Source organism: Schistocerca nitens, chromosome 1 (assembly GCF_023898315.1).
Source record: "Schistocerca nitens isolate TAMUIC-IGC-003100 chromosome 1, iqSchNite1.1, whole genome shotgun sequence".
In the NCBI taxonomy this organism is placed as follows: domain Eukaryota; kingdom Metazoa; phylum Arthropoda; class Insecta; order Orthoptera; family Acrididae; genus Schistocerca; species Schistocerca nitens.
In genome coordinates, this window is record NC_064614.1 from 1101100524 (window position 1) to 1101126200 (window position 25677).

Below are 25677 nucleotides of genomic sequence, written 5' to 3' on the forward strand. Positions count from 1 at the left end.
GCTACCTACGCAACAAAATAAGTAATGAGGGACGGAGCAAGGAGGACATCAAAAGCAAACTAGCACTGCAAAAAGGGCATTCCTGGCCAAGAGAAGTCTACTAAAAGGAACAGGCCTTAATTTGAGGTAGAAATTTCTGAGAATGTACATTTGGAGTATAGGATTGTATTGTGAGTAAACCGGAAGAGAAGAGAATATAAGCATTGGAGATGTGATGGCTACAGATGAATATTGAAAATGCAGTGGATTGGTAATGTAAGAAATGAGGAGGTTCTGCACAGTATCAGAGAGGAAGGAAATATGTGGAAGACACTGACAAGGTAAAGGGACGGATGATAGGACATCTGTTACGACATCAAGGAATAAGTTCCATGGTACTAGAGGGAGCTGTAGAGGGCAAAAACTGTAGAAGAAGACAAGAGATTGGAATACATCCACCAAGTAATTGAGCACATCTGTTGCAAGTGCTACTCTGAGATGAAGAGATTGGCTCAGAAATTCGTGATGGTCCGCGTCAAACCAGTCAGAAGAAGACCAAAGACAGTCGGCAAACCATAGACCCATCAGCCTCCTACCAGTAGGGCTAAGATCTTTGAAAGGATAATACTCTACAGATTAAGGAGATTAAGGCATCCACTTGTAGACCTGGACAGTTCGCTTCCCAGGCGGACCTGTCCTAGGAGTTACAACTACAGAGAGTGACAGAATACATAGCTTATAATATGAACCGCGACTGCTACACCACAGGAGTATTGCTTGACATGGAGAAGGCATACCACAAAGTATGGAAGGCCAAATAATGTAAAAAATGGCGACAGAACATGGCCTTGCTTAATTCCTCGATTAAGGTACTTCGTACCTGAACTCTGGCTACTTATCTTGACAAAAGAAATCTGTCTGTTAGTTTGATTAAATAATCTGAGATGGCAGTCCTTGGCTCAATCCCAGATTATTTGATCAAACTAACAGACAGTTTTCTCTCGGACAGAATGTGTTTTGTGAAGATCGGTAGCCAAAGTTCAGGCGTGAAGTACCTTGGTCAAGGAATTAAACAAGGCTCTGTTCTGTTGCCCACGCTATTTATTGTAAACGTTAATGACCTGCCCACTCTGCCTCAAGTAGTAGTCGCACAGTTTTGCGGACAACAGTGCGCTGCTCATCGACAGCTGCCGAGGGAATGCAGCGATAATCCGCTTTTAGAGTTGACTGACTGTCCCAGAACACTAGGCAAAATGTAACAAGACACGACTGAATGCTGACAAGACTAGCGCAGTCATGTTCACCAGAAGCACACTGGACCTGAGAGCGCTAACCAGTACCACAGAACTACAGTGGACCAACCTTACCTAGGCGCCTTATTAGACAATCAACTTATATTCAAGTCACACCGACGAGCGAAGAAAGAGAAAATGATTAGATCAAGTCCTGCCCGTATCCATTACTAGGAAGCGAAAACGTGAACGTAAACACAAAAATAAGACTTTATAATGCACTCGTGATTCCAGCCATCACTTCCGGATGTTCATCCTTGGGCACAGCGTGCCCGTCAAATATAAAAATTCTTCAAATGACACAAAACAGATTCTTGAAACTAATTTTAAAAGCACCCCTGTGGACTAGAACCAGAGACCTACATAGTATGGGCGAATTGATTCAACAAATAACAGAAAACTGCTTGCGGAAATTAAAATCTTACACCAACCTCACGACATTTACAATATTCGGAAACAGTCACTCTCGAATGATGGCAAAGCGTGAGTTCCACGCCTAACAGCTCAAGACAACATACAGGAATAAAATACAACCAAAACCACAGCAGAGCAACCTGGCCGGAGCTCAATGTTCTGTTAACGTCCGACAAATGTTTAAATGATTGTGAGACATAACAATATGGAGTACAGCGTTCAAAGAAGGCAGCGCTTCAGTGTAACTTAAAAACAAAAGACAGTTGTTTCTCCCTCGCCCAGTACGCGGTGGAATGGGACAAAACAACGGTAATAATGGTGCCATGTTCTGTCATGCTCTGTACAGTACCCTCCGCAGTATATATGTAGATATTGTAGATGTTATTATGGATTTGAATACGTTCAGTCGTGAAATTTTATCATTTTGAGCGAATTAATGTATAACTCAGCTCTATACAGAGTGCTTTATGCTTGCTAATCAAGAGTAGTGGGCGACTCAGCGAATAACATGTCAACATTCATAGACAAAACTGGCTTAACATTGAGTCCCCAGTCTTTTCTTTCTTCCATAGCACAGTCCTGGGTGAAATTACGTTCTAAAAATATGGAACTTTTGACTGCATCTTGCCTTAGGTCAGCTCACACCTGTCCCTTTTGCGTTGATACATAGTTGTAATTATCATCTCGGAAAAAAATGAGCTAAAATTAATCTTTGAAGAAATCTGGAAAACAGAAAAAAACAGAAGATATATTCTTGACATATCCACTACGTAAGACAGGCAATGAACAAGACGGTAACAACGACAGAAGAATTTCCTTGCTTCTAGCTGCATGTAAAGTATTTAGGAAGGGCAGACGTTCTGAGTGAATGCTTGATTAGAAGTCAATCATTCGCCGAAGATTGTTAGAGTCAAAAGATATAACAGTCATTTTTTTCGATTTCAAAAAGGCCTTCGATCTTGTTGACAGAGAAACTATAGATAAAATAATGTGAGAATATGGTGCAAAAGTCTAAATAAGCAAATCTAATTCGTGAAACATTCAGCAGGCGCAGAATCTGCAGTGAGATTTATGCGAGCAATACCTCAGATCTTGTCAATAAACACAGATGTGGGGCGAGATAATGTCTTGCATTAACTCTCTCGCATTGGAGATGACTATGCTATACCTTGTGAATATGTACCGTCTGCCAAAGTACAAATTAATCTGTTAGAAGAAATAGTAGAATATCTGCGAAAAAAAAATTAACGAACGTTAAGAATACATTGGAAATTTTAAAAACAGATATTGGAAAATTACATGAGGAAATGAGGTTAAAAAATTCAGTTATCTTAGAGAGATACTTCAAGAAGATAGTTGGGAAAAAACTGCTTTAAGACGGAAGGATACATACAAATGTCTATCTAAAAATGCAAAAATAAGGCATTGCATGACAGTAACGAAGCCAGAATGTCTATACACAAGTGGGTGACTAGCTTTAAATCATAATTTAGATATATTAGATACACTATAAAGACGAATAATGAGGAAAATATTAGTCTTCTGAAAAACTTCAGAATACTGGAAATTACGAAGTAACGATGAAATTTATTAAACATACAAGAATGAGAAAAAGAAGACTGGCATTTTTTTTGACATTTATATAGAATGCAGCACCGTAGATTAACCAAAAGAAAATTCAAATATTTGTTTTATAGGAAGTCAACAACAAATTGGATCCACAAAGCAAAAAAACATTTAGGAAAAAATAATGTAAAGTCTTATGAAATAATTGACAAAGAAGTGTTTAGGGAAAAAGTATTGAATATGGGAAGATTTCTATACAAGAGAGTGAAGAAGCTGGTCTGAAGCTGTGCGAAGAGAGGGAAAAAACATAGCAAAGAGATAAAGACCACTGGAAGATAGGAAAAGAACAATGAATTAGGAACTGAAATTGGCACATGGTTATTGGTTGGCGCATCAAAGAAGGAAGGAAATAAAGTAATTGATTTGTAGTTCATTTGGACTTATGTATTTGCAGTCCTGGTACATGCGTAAACTCTTCATGCCCCAGTACCGTAGCACGCTCCTAGAGGAGCTAAAACGAAACGTCGCGGGCTTGGCGTGGCGTATTGCGCGGTAATTGATCTTTAGTAGCAGAGAAAGTGTTTGAGATGTGTCATACCAGTACAGACGGCTAAATAAGTTAACCAGACTGGCACGATACGCCACACAACACCTCCTCCTCTAGTGACGTGCTACGGTACTGTGGTGCAGAGACTGAATGTGTACAGAGTTGTAGACTACCGTAGGCTACCGTAAGTAAGCGTAGACGTCGGTAGGTTGCCTAGTAGCCTTGGTCGGTTACTCACTTTACCTGTATGTTTTGGTGTGCTGAATGCCTATCGGGCTTTACTTCATAACGTACGCTCTCATTACATATGTGATCAGTGTCTTACTAGATTCCCCTAAAAACGGAGGCGGTAAACCGTCTCGAAACTGAGTGAGAATGTACAAAGTGAAGGCATAACCTACGGAACATTGTTGTCTTCCTGTCTGTTACTTAAAAGAAACAAAAACTTGTCAATGTTTAATTTAGGTTTTATTAGAAAATTGTTGATTTGTAACGTAAAACTGAGGGCTGTTGTAGTAAAATCAAAGAAAATATTAAAGATTTATCATGTAGCGCTAGAAAACGCTATTTTTTCAACAAAAAAGTGAAATAAAAAATCACGCAACAAAAATATATCAAGTATCACTTGAGTACTTCGTCGAACTTACATACAACATGTTTCTCTTATTCGTACGCAACTTTCACTTTTATCAATAATAATAGTAAACTCGTGCCTTAACCGCTATCTCTTGAGTACAGAATAACAACAGTAATGACATATAATTTTTATGTTTGTGCATGTAAACTGCACTCGCATCAAAAATAATTGGTTTGGTTACATAAAAGCGCACAAGTCCAGCGATCAACTAATTTTTGTTACTTACAAAATGTTCTTTAAGGATATAAAATACACAATAGAGGGAAGGACAGCTTGGCACAGAGATCATGCGCCATCTACTGATGCATGTTTAAAACGCTTTCTTCATGATTTGGCACCTGGATCAAGTCTCTGGACATGCAAAGGCGTGCGAGAACATAGTAGCACTGAAAACGGGTTTTGTGGCAAAATGGAACTTAGGACATTTTCTACACAGCTTGGCAGTCGGTCAGGAACAACTGACACTTGCTACGGGACAGCTGCCAATCGCTGCGGAACAACGGACAGTCGCTACGTAACACCCGACCAGTAAAATGAAATGTAGGAGGCGGCAAGTGTTAACTGCGGCGAAGCCCGTGCACGAACGCCCAGTATTGCGTTCGACTTCCATGTGGCACGGCGGCATGTCAGGAAGGTGTCATTTGATTGCTTCCAATTGTGGATGAGCAGTTGAACGGTTCGAAGCTGGCCCAAGCCCCAGCAATGGCTGTGTCCAAAACTGACATCTCGTGATTAAAAATGGCACCGAAGATGGAAATGCTACGCGAAAGCATGCCGTTGGTCGTAGACGGACTACCACATTGCACGAGGCTCGATGTGTAGTCTTAGTGCCGAAAAGGAACAGACGTCTCATGCCTAGGACGATCCCTGCAAACTACTTAACTGCTACAGTTAAACATGTCTCTCAGAGAATCATTTCGCGGCGGTTAAATAAGGCTGGTTTGTATGCTCGGAAGCCTTTTAAATACATCCTACTTCAACCATGCCATCGCCAAGAAAGAGTTCGTTGGTGTAGGGAGCATATTAGTTGGGGCCAGCAAGAATGGTCCAGAGTGATGTTCTGCAACGAATCCCGCTTCACTATGGGTGGCAAGTGATTCTGGCCACCAGTTACTATAGAGGGAGGGGGGAATACGTTACACACCACAGATTATTCACGAGCGTCATCGGTATAGCCTAGACATTATGGTGTGGGCAGGCATTATGCCCGATGTCCGAACACCGCTGCATACACACTCCTGGAAATTGAAATAAGAACACCGTGAATTCATTGTCCCAGGAAGGGGAAACTTTATTGACACATTCCTGGGGTCAGATACATCACATGATCACACTGACAGAACCACAGGCACATAGACACAGGCAACAGAGCATGCACAATGTCGGCACTAGTACAGTGTATATCCACCTTTCGCAGCAATGCAGGCTGCTATTCTCCCATGGAGACGATCGTAGAGATGCTGGATGTAGTCCTGTGGAACGGTTTGCCATGCCATTTCCACCTGGCGCCTCAGTTGGACCAGCGTTCGTGCCGGACGTGCAGACCGCGTGAGACGACGCTTCATCCAGTCCCAAACATACTCAATGGGGGACAGATCCGGAGATCTTGCTGGCCAGGGTAGTTGACTTACACCTTCTAGAGCACGTTGGGTGGCACGGGATACATGCGGACGTGCATTGTCCTGTTGGAACAGTAAGTTCCCTTGCCGGTCTAGGAATGGTAGAACGATGGGTTCGATGACGGTTTGGAGGTACCGTGCACTATTCAGTGTCCCCTCGACGATCACCAGTGGTGTACGGCCAGTGTAGGAGATCGCTCCCCACACCATGATGCCGGGTGTTGGCCCTGTGTGCCTCGGTCGTATGCAGTCCTGATTGTGGCGCTCACCTGCACGGCGCCAAACACGCATACGACCATCATTGGCACCAAGGCAGAAGCGACTCTCATCGCTGAAGACGACACGTCTCCATTCGTCCCTCCATTCACGCCTGTCGCGACACCACTGGGGGCGGGCTGCACGATGTTGGGGCGTGAGCGGAAGACGGCCTAACGGTGTGCGGGACCGTAGCCCAGCTTCATGGAGACGGTTGCGAATGGTCCTCGCCGATACCCCAGGAGCAACAGTGTCCCTAATTTGCTGGGAAGTGGCGGTGCGGTCCCCTACGGCACTGCGTAGGATCCTACGGTCTTGGCGTGCATCCGTGCGTCGCTGCGGTCCGGTCCCAGGTCGACGGGCACGTGCACCTTCCGCCGACCACTGGCGACAACATCGATGTACTGTGGAGACCTCACGCCCCACGTGTTGAGCAATTCGGCGGTACGTCCACCCGGCCTCCCGCATGCCCACTGTACGCCCTCGCTCCAAGTCCGTCAACTGCACATACGGTTCACGTCCACGCTGTCGCGGCATGCTACCAGTGTTAAAGACTGCGATGGAGCTCCGTATGCCACGGCAAACTGGCTGACACTGACGGCGGCGGTGCACAAATGCTGCGCAGCTAGCGCCATTCGACGGCCAACACCGCGGTTCCTGGTGTGTCCGCTGTGCCGTGCGTGTGATCATTGCTTGTACAGCCCTCTCGCAGTGTCCGGAGCAAGTATGGTGGGTCTGACACACCGGTGTCAATGTGTTCTTTTTTCCATTTCCAGGAGTGTATTTGTTTATTTACACGATTCTGGTTATTTGAACAAACAACTTAAACGTACTTGGAGAGTCTTCCAGATTAGATACCATATCAACAGACACTTCTTACATAATTGTTCTGTGCAGTAAAGGCTATTTTTGCCACTGCTAAGAGTGAAGTCACTTGCTAGAGTATATAGTGGAAACAAAGTTAAGTTCTGAAACAGTACTAGTCCACTTATCTTGAATGCTACGTTATTTTACGGGTACGAGTGATATCAAGTTAAAGTTCCCCACAACAATTCCCGTATGAAGTCTTAGTACACACGTCAGATGTGCACGCACCTTGTAACGAAAGTGAGCTGGCGAGCCATCATGCGTGAACCATACTTGTATTCGTTGCTGAACTTGCACAATCTCCAAGAAGGCAGACAATACGTTAACGAGAACAGATAATGCGCATCCGTTTGTGGTAGCACGTATGGCTCTATTAATCTATCGCCAAGTACGCCTACGCGTATGTTGATTGAGAACCGGTGTTGATGCCCACTTTTATGAATTGCTTCGGAATTTACATCTGCCCATTCATTCTGGTTACGGAAATTCACAACACCATCTCTTGCGAACCCCACCTCATCGATAAATAAAATCTTGGATGCGAACAGTGGATATGTAACATCCTTCTGCAACACCTATTGACAGAACGGCCATCTGTCTTGATGATCTTGTGACCTTAGGCCCTGAACGTGCTGTAGATGACAAGAGTACAGCAACTGTTCGTGATGTACACCACCCCCGATAAGAGAGTGAGATACGCTTTTTGCTGCTGCTAACCGTCCAAGGCGAGGTCCATGATTGCAACTACGCAGAGCGGTACAGATGGGCGAAAAAACATGACGAATGGACCGCTCAGGACTAGCGTCGCGTTCTCTTCACCGATGAGTGTCGCATATGGCCTCAACCAGACAACCGTCGGAGACGTGTTTGGAGGCAACCCGATCAGGCTGAACGTTTTAGACACAATGTCCAGTGAGTGCAGCAAGGTGGAGGTTCCCTGCTGTTTTGGGGTGGCATTATGTGGGGCCGACGTACGCCGCTAATGGTCATGGAAGGCGCCGTAACGGCTATACGATATGTGAATGCCATCCTCCGACCGATAGTGCAACCATATCGGCACCATATTGGCGAGATATTTGTCTTCATGGACGAAAATTCACCCCCCCCCCCCCTCATCATACACATCTTCAGGATAACGACATCGCTCAAGTAGAGTGGCCAGCATGTTCTCCAGACATCATACATGAACTCTATCGAACATGCCTGGGATGGATTGAAAAGGACTGTTTATGGACGACGTGACCCACCAACCACTCTAAGAGACCCACGCCAAATCGCCGTTGAGGAGTAGTACAGTCTGGACCATCAGTGCCTTGAAGAACTTGTGGATAGTATGGTACGACGAAGAGGACGTGCTACTGGGTATTAGAGGTACCGGTATGTATAGCAATCTAGACAGCCACCTCCCAAGGTCTCGCTGTATGGTGTATAACATGCAATGTGTGGTTTTCACGAGCAATAAATGGGCGGAAATGATGTTTATTCCAATTTTCTGCCGCTAAATTCTGCCCATAATCTCCGCAACGTCAATCTCTTCAGAGTACAGAAAACACTCTTCTTATTCTTTCCCCGGTGCACACGAACAAATGGGGCACTCATAATAAAGAGCCTTGAGATCACTAAGAATGGAGCTGTTCACTGAACCAACACAGATAACGTTCGAGAATAATAGCGAGGTTATTATTGAGTCAATGCCATGAACCTATCGAGTAGAAAAAAAATTACCTTTTGATATTGACATGCCCTTGTGTATGACACAATAAAAAGTACCCTCAATCACACACTTCACAGTGATTCGCACCAAACAGATGTGAATATAGATAAATGTCGGGGAGAGTGTTACACCTTTGAATAAATTCCAGTCTTGCACCCTGTCCAACTCTGTAATAGAAGACTGACAAATTTTCTTGTTGCATTTTTAAATGATGGGTTATGTGCTGCAGTATTTTTTTGATACAGTATTACAAAAACTGCACAAGAAAATTAAGGTTGTTTCAAATGTGAAAACATGTTCGAAGGTCATGTATCTTGGAACAAATATTGTATAGAAATTTAAAAGCGTTGTAATCGAGAAAATCGTGTCAGTACTGTATTTAATCGTCTACCTGTTACAATATTTGTCTATTACACACCAACAATTAAAAAGTGCAATGAACTTACGCAGAAGCACTATCGAAAACCAGTTACAAGTTAAGTACGTTTTTAAACAGAAGCTATTAGAAACTAACACAAATTTTCATTGTGAAGACAATTAAACTTGTTAAGAGATTAACTAAACTAAGTTGATATGGATATAGCCAATGTTCCACGGTAAAAGATCTCCTTTTTCTCAAGGTACAAGACAATGCACGACCGCCGAAATATGACCTTACCGCCCCCAGGTTATATAACTAGTTCCAAAAATAGATGAAATTTTAATTCCCGCAAAATGCTGCCACAGAAGAATAAACAATATATTCCAAAAGCTATAATATACAGGGTGATACAGTGGCCTCCACCGATGTCGTTTTATGCAATTCGCAATTCTATATGTTGCCTTCGAAAACCATGCGCGAGATTTTCATAATCTCTCACTCGCTACGCGCTATTAGTCCTAAGGAAAAATGAACAGAACATTCGTGTAGGAAATTTTACGGTTTTTGAGTTATTCGAAATATACTTATAAAAGTTATCTTCAGACGCACCTCCACACCTATACTCATTCCTCTCCAGTCAGGATTTACTCAGCCCTCATCAGCCACGATTTCTTTGTTCATGCCACTCCCTGCTACCAATGTACAAAAATTTCCGACTACATGAAGTAGTCTCGATATTCGACCTTTTTCGGTGTCTGCTGACTGGGCTATTACGCCACCAGCCTAGTCGGATATTTCGTCAACATTATTAATTTAAACGTGCCCGTGAGAGTAATGAAAGAAAAACGACTTTTGTAAAAATTACGATAAAACTAATTACGTTGACTATTCGAGTCAAACTTAATCCTTACAAGCACAGTAGTTTCCTAGTCGGAGGCAATTGTTCAATTTATGCTGTTAAAAATCACGAAAATTGCTAGATAAAATTTTCACAAACATCGAATTTTACAATTTGTAAGTGCTCGACTAAGCCGGTGGCGTAATGACGACAGTCAATGAGGACCAAAGAAGATCAAATGTGAGAAATAATTCGCGCTGTCGGAAATTTCTGAACACTGGTAGGAGGGAGTACCATGAACCAGTGGGGGCTGAATGTGGGAGTGAGAATGCATTTGAAGTTCGCGCTGTCGGAAATTTCTGAACACTGGTAGGAGGGAGTACCATGAACCAGTGGGGGCTGAATGTGGGAGTGAGAATGCATTTGAAGGTCAGTTTCGTACGTTTTTCTGTTCGAAAACTACAGCCTCCTGCGAAAACGTATTTCAGTACAAAGTTTAACTACATTAAATTTCCTACAAAGAGGTCTAGTTCATTTTTGTGTAGGACTAACAGTTTGCGCGTAGCGAACGACAGAATATGAAAATCTTGCGAATGTTTTTCGAAGGGCAGGTACAGTATACACTAACGTGAAAAAAAGTCATGCGATAGCGATATGCACATATACAGAGTGGCGATGGTATCGCGTACACAAGGGATGAAGGGGCTGTGCATTGGCGGAGCAGTAATTTGTATTGTGGTGATTTATCTGAAAATGGTCCCATGTGATTATGGCCGCACGACGGGAATTACCAGTTTTGAATCCGAGATCCGCAGTGTCAAGAGTGTGCCGAGATTAACAAATTTCAGGCATTACATCTTACCACGAACAATGCAGTGGCCGACAGCCTTCACTTAACGACCAAGAGCAGATACGTTTGCGTACAGTTGTCTGTGCTAAGAGCCAAGCGGTTCTGCGCGAAATAACAGGAGAAATCAATGTGGAACGTACCACGTATGTATCTGTTACGGCAGAGAGGCGAAATTTGGCTTTAAGTGACAATGGCAGCAGACGGCCGACCAGAGAGCCTTTGCTAACAGCACGACACTGCCTGCAGCGCCTGTCCTAGGCTTGTGACCATACCGGTTGGATCCTAGACGACTGGAAAACCGTGACCTGGTCAGATAAGTCTTAATTTCACTCGGTAAGAGTTGACTGATACGATTCTCGAGTGGTGCAGACCCCACGAATCCACAGACCCCAGTTGTCAACAAGGCACTTTGAGAGCTGGTGGTGGCTCCATAATGGTGTGATCTGTGTTTACATTCAGCGCCGACTGGAAATGATTATGCTCGGCTACTTCGAAATTATTTGCAGCTATTCGTGGACTTAATGGTCTCAAACAAAGACAGAATTTTTATGGATGATACTGCGCCATGTCACCAGACCACAACTTTTCGCTACTGGTTTCAAGAACATTCTGGGCAATTCCAATTAATGATCTGCTCATCCAGATCGCCGGACGCGAATCCCATCGAACATTTATGGGACATCACCGAGAGGTCAGTTCGTACAGAAGATCCTGCACTGGCAACACTTCCGCTATTATGGTCGGCTATAGAGGTAGCATGGCTCAATATTTCTGCAGAAGACTTCCAACGACTTGTTTCCATGCCACGTCGAGTTGTTACACTACTCTGAGCAAAAGAAGGTCCGACATATTGTTAGGAATGATCACATGACTTCTGTCATCTCAACTCAAAATTGCGGGTTGCATAAAACGACGTCGGCAAGAGCATCTGAATCACCGTGTATGGTGCAGAAGTTAAATTACACGACTGGCCATTAAAATTGCTACACCAAGAAGAAATGCAGATGATCAACGGGTATTCATTGGACAAATGTATTATACTAGAACTGACATGTGATTACATTTTCACTCAATTTGGGTGCATAGATACTGAGAAATCAGTATTCAGAACAACCACCTCTGGCCGTAATAACGGCCTTGATACGGCTGGGCATTGAGTGAAACAGAGCTTGGATGGCGCGTACAGATACAGCTGCCCATACAGCTTCAGCACGATACCACAGTTCATCAAGAGTAGTGACTGGCGTATTGTGACGAGCCAGTTGCTCGGCCACCATTGACCAGACGTTTTCAGTTCGTGAGAGATCTGGAGAATGTGCTGGCCAGGGCAGCAGTCGAACATTTTCTGTATCCAGAAAGGCCCCTACAGGACCAGCAACATGCGGTCGTGCATTATCCTGCTGAAATGTAGGGTTTCGCAGGGATCGAATGAAGGGTCGAGCCACGGGTCGTAACACATCTGAAACGTAATGTCCACTGTTCAAAGTGCCGTCAGTGCGAACAAGAGGTGACCGAGACGTGTAACCAATGGCACCCCATACCATCACGCCAGGTGATACACCAGTATGGCGATGACGAATACACGCTTCAAATGTGTGTTCACCGCGATGTCGCCAAACAGGGATGTGACCATCATGATGCTGTAAACAGAACGTGGATTCATCCGAAAAAATTACGTTGCGCCATTCGTGCACCCAGGTTCGTCGTTGAGTACACCATCGCAGGCGCTCCTGTCTGTGATGCAACGTCAAGGGTAACCGCAGCCATGGTCTCCGAGCTGATAGTCCATGCTGCTCCAAACGTCATCGAACTGTTCGTGTCGATGGTTGTTGTCTGGCAAACGTCCGCATCTGTTGACTTAGGGATCGAGACGTGGCTGCACGATCCGTTAGGGCCATGGGGATAAGATGCCTGTCATCTCGACTGCTAGCGATACGAGGCCATTGGAATTCAGCACGGCGTTCCGCATTACCCTCCTGAACCCACCGAATCCATATTCTGCTAACAGTCATTGGATCTCGACCAACGCGAGCAGTAGAGTCGCGATACGATAAACCGCAATCGCGATAGGCTACAATCCGACCTTTATCAAAGTCGGAAACGTGATGGTACGCATTACTCCTGCTTACACGAGGCATCACAACAACGTTTCACCAGGCAACGCCGGTCAACTGGTGTTTGTGTATGAGAAATCTGTTGGTTCAAATGGTTCAAATGGCTCTGAGCACTATGGGACTCAACTGCTGTGGTTATCAGTCCCCTAGAACTTAGAGCTACTTAAACCTAACTAACCTAAGGACATCACACACATCCATGCCCGAGGCAGGATTCGAACCTGCGACCGCAGCAGTCCCACGGTTCCGGACTGCGCGCCTAGAACCGCGAGACCACCGCGTCCGGCAGAAATCTGTTGGAAACTTTCCTCATGTTAGCACATTGTAGGTGTTGCCATCGGCGCCTACCTTGTGTGAAAGGTCTGAAAAGCTAATCATTTGCATATCACAGCATCTTCTTCCTGTCGGTTAAATTTCGCGTCTGTAGCACGTCATCTTCGTGGTGTAGCAATTTTAATGGCCGGTAGTGTATTTTCAAACGCTGCACAAAACAGTACCACAAGTCTCACGACGAAGTCTGTAGAAAATGGTGGAAACTGCTTATGGTGGTCTATGATGAGCATTCATTCAATCAGTATACTGAAGTAACTGCCAAAAAGCACAGTGAGTTCCTACGTACGCTATTGTCTAGGTGAAACATTCTCCCCTATTACTATTCAGCTCTAGGCTTTCTACACGTGAACGAGCACTGGGGGTAAGCAAATACGATGCAGCGGATCAGAACAAGTCACCAGTTGGTAGTGGAAAGCTTGCTGGATGCCTAGAGCTCGCTGCCCTATTCTGTCCTATCTGCCCTATACGGAGCTCTGTTCAAAGCCGGAGCGGGCGGGGACGAGATTGCATCGTAGAGCCGACCCCAGCAGCGGTGGGTCGCGTCTCCCGTTTAATTTGTTCCTGACTCGGCGAGGAGGATTCCGTAGAGCTGCCGGCGCCGAGGGTGACGTGATACTGTGAACAGAACGCCCTGTCGCGTCGCTTCTGGTACGGAATACCTGTGCCGGCGACTCTCGGCTTCACGCAGGCCCTTCAACTCCCTCAGTCCCTTTCGTATATCGTATGTGTCCACCATTCTTGCAGGTCTTTACATTTTACTGTCGTATTTCGTGCCATTAGGTCATTGACTTTGGTTGGGCCCAACGAATTCGCCTTTCTTTTCTCCTTGAGGTGTGCACAAAAGAAGAGGTATGTGGTGGTTGTTAGTGAACACCGATCAATGCGCAATTTATCCTTGTTCTTTTTTTGGTACTGTTGCGCAGGTAAAGTTCTTAGGAACAGGATTAATTTTTTTTTATTTATTGGCTTCGGAGCCGTGACCTTCCATCCATCTCAATACTAATGTCAATTCTGACCGTACGAAAGTGAGGGCAAGACAACACTTACTGCCCCGGCGGAGGAAATCTCCGACCCGTCCGGGAATCGAATACGTGCCCAGTCACTTGGCAATCCACCGCAATGACCGCGCAGCTACCGAGGCAGACCAGCACTAAGATTCAGGATGAAAGAATATCAATTATAAGAGTCGCTATTGACATTTCTGTGGTGTCACCGCCAGACACCACACTTCCTAGGTGGTAGCTTAAATCGGCCGCGGTCCATTAGTACATGTCGGACCCGCGTGTCGCCACTGTCAGGATCGCAGACCGAGCGCCACCACAAGGCAGGTCTCGAGAGACGTACGAGCACTCGCCCCAGTTGTACGGACGAAATGGCTAGCGACTACACGTACGAAGCCTTTCTCTCAATTGCCGAGAGACAGTTAGAATAGCCTTCAGCTAAGTCCATGGCTACGACCTAGCAAGGCGCATTAACCATATCTGGAGAGAGTCTCACTTGTATTATCAAGAGAAATGTACCACAATGAATTAAAGTTAAGTATACGAGAAGCTCCGTTCTTTTCTTTATAGCTTTCATCACGTATGCTGTTTCAGACTTAACGCCAGTCGGCGTGTGTGTACGCGTGCCTTTCGGTTACCCGTCACTGTGGACTGGCTGCCTTGTCAGTCCACTACAATTTCTATCCTCAATTAAGACGAGGAGAAATTACAGGAAGTCCAAAAGATAAGTGGCACTGAGAATGCTAAGGATCAGCTGTCAAACGTGCGATTTTTTTCTATCACAACATGGTTCTGGACTGCATGGACATCTTACATGATTACTTTGCGATTCACAGTTAAGTGACTGACTACGTTATCTCATTATCAAGCGCTATAAAACAAGGAAACAAGTCACTTCACCGCAGCACTACACGTACTGATAACCATATACAAATATTTATATCGTCTTGTTTTATAACATACCTTAAAGCTTACCTCTTACCACGAACAACGCAGTGGCCGACGGCCTTCTCTTAACGACCAAGAGCAGCGGCGTTTGCATTCAGTTGTCAGTGCTAACAAGGGAACCTCCCCATCGCACCCCCCTCAGATTTTGTTATAAGTTGCCACAGTGGATAGACCTTGAAAAACTGAACACAGATCAATCGAGAAAACAGGAAGAGTTATGTGGAACTATGAAAAAATAAGCAAAATATACAAACTGAGTAGTCCGTGCGCAAGATAGGCAACATCAAGTACCCACAGAACTCAGGAGCGTCGTGGTCCCGTGGTTATCGTGAGCAGCTGCGTAACTAGAGGTCCTTGGTTCAAGTCTTCCATCGAGCAAAAAGTTTAATTCTTTATTTTCAGACAATTATCAAAGTTCAGGCACTCACACATAATCAACTTCGCTCTCCAAAACTCCAGGACATGTTCAGATTTGCTTGGACATATGCAGGATTTGACGGTCTACACACGGAAAAATTTGAAAACGTAAAAAACATATGTTTTGACAGAGCACAGGGAAAAGTGTGCGAGTGTGAGACTTTTGGATTCATTTGTTGCAGTTTATGTGACAAACTCTTATGTTTTCATCACTTTTTTGGGAGTAATTATCACATCCACAAGAAAACCTAATCCGGCAACGTAGAAGAATCTTTTTACCCATTCGCCAAGTGTACAAGTTAGGTGGGTCGACAACATATTCCTGTCATGTGACGCACATGCCGTCACCAGTGTCGTATAGAATATATCAGACGTGTTTTCGTGTGGAGGAATCGGTTGACCTATGATCTTACGATCAAAAGTTTTCGGTTCCCATTTGAGAGGCACGTCCTTTCGTCTACTAATCGCACGGTTTTGCGGTGCGGTCGCAAAGCACAGACACTAAACTTATTGCAGTGAACAGAGACGTCAATGAACGTATGGATGGATCATAACTTTGCTAAAATAAAGAAAAATTTTTCGCTTGAGGGGAGACTTGAACCAAGGACCTCTCTTTGCGCAGCTGCTCACGCTAACCACGGGACCACGGCGCTCCTAGTCTCAAAATGTCCATGATGTTGCATATCTTGGCGTGGACTACTCAGTTTGTATATTTTGCTTATTTTTTTCATAGTTCCACACAACTTCTTACTGTTTTCTCGATTCAGTTTTTCAAGGCCTATCCACTGTGCCAACTTATAACTAAATCTGAGGGGGGTGCGATGGGGAGGTTCCCTTGTAAGAGCCAAGCAACACTGCGTGAAATAACAGCAGAAATCAGTGTGGAACGTACCACGAACGTACCCGTTACGGCAGAGCGGCGAAATTTGGCTTTAAGTGACAATGGCAGCAGACGGCCGACACGAGTGCCTTTGCTAACAGCACGACACTGCCTGCAGCGCCTGTCCTAGGCTTGTGACCATACCGGTTGGATCCTAGACGACTGGAAAACCGCGACCTGGTCAGATGAGTCTCGATTTCACTCGGTAAGAGTTGACTGATAGCATTCGGGGGTTGTGCGGACCCCACAAAACCATGGCCCCGAGCTGTCAACAAGACGCTGTGTAAGCTGGTGGTGGCTCCATAATGGTGAGGGCTGTGTTTACATGCAACACCGAAGCCATGGGCAACGTCAAAAAGTAAAATCCCGGGAGCAAACACGTATTATCATACATAAAACTATACTTACAAGGGAACCTCCCCATCGCACCCCCTCAGATTTAGTTATAAGTCGGCACAGTGGATAGGCCTTGAAAAACTGAACACAGATCAATCGAGAAAACAGGAAGAAGTTGTGTGGAACTATGAATAAAATAAGCAAAATATACAAACTGAGTAGTCCATGGGCAACATATGCAACAACAAGGAGCCTGAGAACTCAGCAGCACCGTGGTCCCGTGGTTAGCGTGAGCAGCTCTGGAACGAAAGGTTATTGGTTCAAGTCTTCCATCAAGTGAAAAGTTTAATTTTTTATTTTCAGACAATTAATATCTGTCCGTCCGTCCGTCTGATGGGATCACTTTTTTGGGAGTGATTACCACATACACAAGAAAACCTAAATCGGACAAGGTAGAAGACGGTTTTTGCCCATTCGCCAAGTGTACAAGTTAGGTGGGTCATGTGACGCACATGCCGTCACCAGTGTAGTATAGAATATATCAGCCGTGTTTTCCTGTGGAGGAATCGGTTGACCTATGACCTTGCGATCAAATGTTTTCGGTTCCCATTGGAGAGTCACATCCTTTCGTCTACTAATCGCACGGTTTTGCGGTGCGGTCGCAAAACACAGACACTAAACTTATTACAGTGAACAGGGACGTCAATGAACGAACGGGCAGATCATAACTTTGCGAAGATAAAGAAAGAAAACTTTTCATTCGAGGAAAGAATTGAACCAAGGACCTCTCATCCCGCAGCTGCTCACGCTAACCACGGGACCACGGCGCTCCTGACCTCAAGTTATCCTCGATGTTGCCTATCTTGCACATGGACTACTCAGTTTGTATATTTTGCTTATTTTTTCATAGTTCCACACAACTTCTTCCTGTTTTCTCGATTGATCTGTGTTCAGTTTTTCAAGGCCTATCCACTGTGCCAACTTATAACTAAATCTGAGGGGGGTGCGATGGGGAGGTTCCCTTGTTAGAACATCTTGTGTTGGCGTGTTACACTCTCAAGGCACAGTTGTAAACTAAAGGCAGTCACGTCCACCTACCAAGGATAGTACATTCTTGCGATGGCAATATCACAGCCCCCACAGGTGCTTCTGTCTATCATAAAATCTGTCAGCATTATATGTCAAATCCTAGCAAATTGTAAAAACCAAAAGTACACCTATGTTGAATCGTGTGCATCCATATAGAATGATCAACTGAGACATTAAACTTACCGCCGCTAATTTGAATAAGTTGGTAGCCACTTCCCAAGAAGGATAAGGCTAAAGTGGGCTCAGATATCCCCTTGCACCCTTCTGTCTTCTAATTTCACACGTTGACGCATTCCTTTCCTAAAGTCCAAAAAATCTCCACATCCCCTGAATATGACAGCATCGGTGGTAGCGAAGCACCTCAAGAACGAGCAGCATACGTTGAGTAACATCACAGACAGCATGAGGTATTTCGCTTTGATGATAGAGGGTCATGGTTGTCAAAATTAAGAGTTTTTTGTGCGCGTTCAGAAAGAAGGGTGCAAGCATGTGAAATAAGAAGACAGATGTGTCCAAGAGGCATCTCTGGACTCACTTTAGCGGTGTCCTCCTTGAGAAGCAACCACCAACTTATAAAATTAGCGGTGGCAAACTTAACGTCATCGGTTGGTCATTCTATATGGAACATAGGTGTAGTATTGGATTTTAGAAATTACTGGGATTTGACATGTAATGTTCGCAGATTTTATGGTAGAATTTACATTTGCTTCTGAGGAAAGTACTGACTTTAGCAGCAAAAAAAAGCAGCTGCATTTAGTTTACAACTGTGCCGTATAACACTCCAGCATGGATGTTCTAGGAAGAGTTTTATGTTTGACAATGGCTATTCGTTTCTGGGTTTCTACTTTAGACGGTGTCTAATGGCATGGAAGCTTGTTTTATAACATCTGACAATGGGATAATGTAGTTCCGAAACACAATGTGGTAGAAAATCATACGTTTAATAACTGGTGTGTAACATTCTCAGTACGGACTCATGAGACAGTTGTACGACGGCGTCAAAACAAAAGTATTCGGATGGCACAGGGTGAAAGGCAAGGATGGAGCATTTGCGCTATTCAGCCAGTATATTGAAGAAGTAATGACTGAAATTAAAAAAAAAAAGAATCTGAGTAGTGAGATTGAAATTAAGACTGTACAGATATAAATTAAACTATTTGCTGATGACATTTCTATCCTCAGTGACAATGAGGAAGGATTACAGCACATGTAGAATAGGATGAACAGTACACTGAACACAGAAATGCGGAAGAACTACACAGCAGCAGAAACATAATTAACGAAACAATTTGGATGAAAATGGGGACAATGTATACATAATAGGCAAAGTGGCAGGAACCTCAGCTGCTGCAGCTGAGATTCTTGGAGTCGAGACACCTGCTCCGTTCACCGGCACCGCCTACCGTCTTGGTGTCCGTGGTCTGACGATGGTCACATTATGATCTAAACTGGTAACCACTGTAAATAAATGTATTATTGCAGTCGGGAATGTTTTTAACCCATTTTAAATGTACTTTTACCCAGACCACTGTTTCTCCACGCCGACCGTTCTCAAAAATTATTAATAACGACAACACTTTGTCATTTATTTACGAATCCACCAGAACGGACACAATAAAAGGAAAGCTCCTGTGTCATCCGTCAGCCAATGGCGTCATTGTGTGCGGTCTGGACGGACAAGTGGTCAGCTGACCGTTCTCCCGGCCATTGTCGTCGGTTTTGCAGACTTCGGAGCAGCTCTTTCTCACTCACGTAGTACCTATATTGGCATCACGAGGTGGAGTGTACCGCCTTTCAGATCTCCCATCGAGGAGAGGTGCCCGGTAGTCCCAGGAATCGAAGGCGGATTCTCCGCATGTCAGACATCTTCACCGACGACTTGACTACAGGAGCGGACGAGGTTATACAACGGTAAGCATCATTTCACGACAACCAATACACCTTTTGGTATATACACTATCGAAATAAATAACGGAACACGGGGTAGGGGTTGTGCGACGTAAATGAAATTTGGTAGTTACCTTTGAGATTGGACTTGTGAGTTGATGTTAGTCAACAATGCCTTTAAGGCAATAAAGACGCCATTATCAGTATCTCACTGAGCTTGAACAAGGTCGCGTAATAGGGCTACGAGAAGCTGCATATTCCTTCTGCGATACTGCAGAAAGAGTAGGCAGCAATGTAGCCACTGTACAAGGTTGTTGGCAGCGGTGGTCATGAGAAGGTACGCTCGCTAGAAGACCGAGCTCCGGGCAGCCACGTGACACTGCCGAGAGGGAAGACCGGCGTGTTCGATGTTTGGCTCTGTCGCACCTTATAGCTTCTGCAGTAGCAATCTGAACTGCAGTTGGTACCATAGTGACACAATGAACTGTTCCAAATGGTTTACTTCAAGGACAGCCACGAGTGAGATGCCCCAAACTAATGCCATTTGCGACTTCAGTGGTGTCAAGCAAGAGCTTAGCGGAGGGCAAGGTGGAGACCTGTTGTGTTTTCTGATGAAACCTGGTTTTGCCTCGGTGCCATTGAGGCCCTGTGTTGGTTAGAAGGAATCCAGTTGAGAAAAACCCGGGTGGTGTTTTCCAACAGGATAACGCTCGCCCAAATACTGCTATTGTAACCCAATATATACAGAGCGTCGACATGTTGCCATGGCCTGCTCGGTCGCCAGATCTGTCTTCCATCAAGTACAGGGTTATTACAAATGATTGAAGCGATGTCACAGCTCTGCAATAACTTTATTATTTGAGATATTTTCACAATGCTTTGCACACACATACAGAAACTCAAAAAGTTTTTTTAGGTATTCACAAATGTTCGATATGTGCCACTTTAGTGATTCGGCAGACATCAAGCCGATAATCAAGTTCCTCCTACACTCGGCGCAACATGTCCCCATCAATGAGTTCGAAAGCATCGTTGAAGCGAGCTCGCAGTTACGGCACGTTTCTTGGTAGAGGTGGTTTAAACACTGAATCTTTCACATAACCCCACAGAAAGAAATCGCATGGGGTTAAGTCGGGAGAGTGTGGAGGCCGTGACATGAATTGCTGATCATGATCTCCACCACGACCGATCCATCGGTTTTCCAATCTCCTGTTTAAGAAATGCCGAACATCATGATGGAAGTGCGGTGGAGCACCATCCTGTTGAAAGATGAAGTCGGCGCTGTCAGTCTCCAGTTGTGGCATGAGCCAATTTTCCAGCATGTCCAGATACACGTGTCCTGTAACGTTTTTTTCGCAGAAGAAAAAGGGGCCGTAAACTTTAAACCGTGAGATTGCACAAAACACGTTTACTTTTGGTGAATTGCGAATTTGCTGCACGAATGCGTGAGGATTCTCTACCGCCCAGATTCGCACATATTGTCTGTTCACTTCACCATTAAGAAAAAAATGTTGCTTCATCACTGAAAACAAGTTTCGCACTGAACGCATCCTCTTCCATGAGCTGTTGCAACCGCGCCGAAAATTCAAAGCGTTTGACTTTGTCATCGGGTGTCAGGGCTTGTAGCAATTGTAAACGGTAAGGCTTCTGCTTTAGCCTTTTCCGTAAGATTTTCCAAACCGTCGGCTGTGGTACGTTTAGCTCCCTGCTTGCTTTATTCGTCGACTTCCGCGGGCTACGCGTGAAACTTGCCCGCACGCGTTCAACCGTTTCTTCGCTCACTGCAGGCCGACCCGTTGATTTCCCCTTACAGAGGCATCCAAAGCTTTAAACTGCGCATACCATCGCCGAATGGAGTTAGCAGTTGGAGGATCTTTGTTCAACTTCGTCCTGAAGCGTCGTTGCACTGTTATGACTGACTGATGTGAGTGCATTTCAAGCATGACATACGCTTTCTCGGCTCCTGTCGCCATTTTGTCTCACTGGCGGCAGAAATCTGAAACTTTATGAGTTTTTCTACGTATGTGTAGTGTGTCGTGACCATATGTCAATGAATGGAACGACAGTGAATTTATGAAGTCGCTTCAATCATTTGTAATAGCCCTGTACATATGAGACATTGTCGGACGACGACTCTAGCATTATGCGCAACCAGCATTAACCACCCCCATGTTGACCAAGTAGGCAACGGCCTTGCCGCAGTGGCAACACCGGTTCCCGTAAGATCACCGAAGTTAAGCGCTGTCGGGCGTGGTCGGCACTTGGATGGGTGACCATCCAGGCCGCCATGCACTGTTGCCATTTTTCGGGGTGCACTCAGCCTCGTGATGCCAACTGCGGAGCTACTCGACCGAACAGTAGCGGCTTCGGTCAAGAATACTATCATAACGACCGGGAGAGCGGTGTGCTGACCCCACGCCCCTCCTATCCGCATCCTCCTCTGAGAATGACACGGCTGCCGGATGCTCCCGGTAGGCCACTCGTGGCCTGAAGACGGAGTGCATGTTGACCAAGCGCAACAGGAATGGCATAAAATGACACTCGGCACCTGTACAACACAGAGCATACAAGATTGCACGCTTGCATTCAACATTCAGGCCGTTACACCGGTTATTAATGTAGCTGCATTTCACATTTGCAATGGCTTATCTCGCGGTTACATTCACATTGATCTTGCAATGTTAATCACTGACATATAGTACCTAGACAAATGTATTGTCGAAATGTCATTGCTCTACATTAATTAATTTTTGGAACTGAAATTTTTTTCCGTCACTATATTTCAATTGGCAAATTTTTTCTTCTTCCTGCTTTCCCTCTCAATGAAACTGCAACAATCCGACTTTTCTGTTGAAGGAAGGAAAATATTAATCACTCTAAGAATAACGAAAATTCCAGTTTCTACTCAGGGAAAGAGAGAGAGGGGGGGCGACACAGAGAGAGAGAGAGAAAGAGAGAGAGAGAGGGGGGGGGGGCGACACCGAGAGAAAGAGAGAGAGAGAGAGAGAGAGAAATTTTATTTAGAAAATTCGAGCAATGTTTCCAGGTCAGATGGTGCGTACCACAGAAACGCGTCGCAGCGTTTGTGGAGGACGGGCCTGGTGGTAGTAGCGGTGGGGGGGGGGGGGATGACGGTGACGGGGAATTGGGGGGGGGGGGGGGGACGGTACGATATCGAGTGAGACGCGTCGTTGCTCGCTGTGCCACGACGGGACGCGTATAAATTTGGGGCCGACGCTTGCAGAAAGCGTCGCAGCGGAGATATTGTTTGGGGGCGGATGGCTGGGACCGCAGAAGGCTGCGTCGTCTGCAGCGGCACGTCCTCGGTCCCCGCCCCTTCCCCCTCCCATTCCGCCTCCCTGCACGACGGTAGCGAATTGAAATAAGAGTCATTCCTCCCGGTCCCCAGTTTTGTCTCACGTAAGTTCTCCGATGCCGTATCATTTTCATTTTATCAGCGTGTCTTCTCTTCCCCCACTCCCAAATTTCGAATAAACACACACACATACACACGCACACACACACACAGAGAGAGAGAGAGAGAGAGAGAGAGAGAGAAACACATACACAAGGACACGGAGACACACAAGTTACCTTCTTGTATGCGACGATAGGCTTATTAAAATTTACACATATTAGTGACATCAAATTACAAAATTTAATTTAAAGCTTCTTTCCGTAATTCCAGTCAATGATGAGAAACAAACTAGCGTCGGACTATCGATTTCGCTCCATGATCTTCGGGTCTGCCAGGAGAAGACTGAGCCAGTTTGGTGCTGGTTTGATCTCGAGTGCGACAGTTCGATTCGATTTTACATGTGCTGTCATTCGCCTAAGTTTGCAGCGGCCGCTCTGGTGGCCTACCGTGGGTTTTATGAGGCTCCTTCTAGACTGAGCCGGGACGCTCACGAGAAGTCGGCCCCGTAAACGAAGCAATAAGGTTCTGCCTCTTGTCTGCGCCTTGATGTCGGCGTAAGTCAATGTTTATTTACGTAGTTGAGAGCGAAGTCCGTAAGGGCTATGTGCAAGGGTTAAACATCTTTCTCACTTAGGCATCACTTGTGATTTACGTGATGGGATGGTGCCTTGGAACACCTGAGTCATTTGTCGGACGTCGAACGTAGTTCGTTATTTTGGAACGAGGTATGACCTGGTATACCCTGCGGTATGGTGGCCGCAGCAGATGAGGGGATCGTTTGCAGAAACTGTAGACCCAAACGGCTGGACGCTGTTTTCAAAAGGTGAGCATCGCGTTTGTTCGATGTGTGAGGTGTTTCCTTGAAAAGCCAGCCGGTGTGGCTGAGCGGTTCTAAGCGCTTCAGTCTGGAACCGCGCGACCGCTACGGTTGCAGGTTCGAATCCTGCCTCGGGCATGGATGTGTGTGATGTCCTTAGATTAGTTAGGTTTAAGTAGTTCTAAGTCCTCGGGGACTGATGACCTCAGATTTTAAGTCCCATAGTGCTCAGTTCCATTTGAACCATTTTTTTCCCCTTGAAAACGAGCTGTTTGCCTGAGCCACTTGCTCCACCTGTTATTGTCCTAAGGACTCACCTTAAATATCGTTCATGTTTTTTTTTTGGGTTTTAATTATTAGTTTATGAAGGCTATTTGCTCTCTCCTTAATTTCTAAGTTGTTGAACACTAATATTGCCAGAAACTGTAAGTTGTGGAACTCTGACTACTTCTATATCTCATTGTGAACTCTAGTGCACTATCACAAGTACGTAAGCTGTTTTTTATAAGACATTTGTATGCTGTAGTGTAGCAACAGAGTTACTGAGTTTGCTTTAAAGTTTAGCTTAGTTATATTCGTGAAGTTGAATTTTTGCAGTAGGTCAGTGTTATTTAAATGTCCTTAAAGCGGTCATTTCCCACAGTTAATACCACAAGTCTTAAATTTTGCTTGTTGTTTAATTTCTTTTAAGGTTCTTAGTATTAACATTTTTTTTACTATCCGAAGTAAACTTAAAGGTTTCATTATTTAAGGTCTTGTTGCTTAGTTGTTAAAAGGCATCCTTAGAATTTAATTATCTAGGTTACTTGTGGCCGATTGTGGATGGCCTTAAGATTTTATGTTATGCACCTTATACAGTGTACCTTTCCTCTCTTTTAGTGTTGCTTTAATTGTCCGAGGGGCCAATCTGAGCATCCGTTCCCTATGGGTCGGAACTGCACAATTATAAAATTAAACTTCAAACTTCCTTCCTGTTATGGAATACTAAATTTGGTAATGAGATGTTCTTCTCTTTGTTCACTGGTTCACTTGTCCTAGGTGTGTTAAATATCCTCAGGTATCAATAACGAGACTGTTTAGTTTTGTTATTTTCGTGGTTGAGGCGCTTTCCGCTCAACCTAAATCCTTGCTCCATACCAAAGGTAAACCGAATACAACTGATAGACAATGAGTATCTCGTAACCAACAAACTACAAAATAATTAAAGTATATTAATTTCATAGGAACAGAAAACACGAGCTTAAAACATTCACGAGAAATACCTGAGTAAAACAGAAAAAGCCTCAAACACTGCTTGACAAAAGCGGTGGAGCAGCCTGAACGGGAGGAGGAAACTTAGTGGAACTTCACAGGGTGAGAGAGCATGCGCTGTTATTTCATGGAGTGTAAATAGTTTTTCTAAACGCTTGGACATCTGAGCTCCCACTTCTGTTTACTTTCATTTCTGGCCAAGCCTCGCATACACCCTAAATTTTAACGAAATCGATGATGACGAACA

General features: G+C 44.8%; 1 protein-coding gene and 1 pseudogene across 1 annotated transcript in view; one reads left to right on the plus strand and one right to left on the minus strand.

Annotated features, from left to right (window-relative positions):
- Positions 1-25677, minus strand: part of LOC126238410 (protein couch potato-like) — a 185744-nt gene that overhangs the window by 105440 nt on the left and 54627 nt on the right. The window lies entirely within an intron of this gene.
- On the plus strand, positions 22128-22245 carry LOC126212173 (5S ribosomal RNA; annotated as a pseudogene).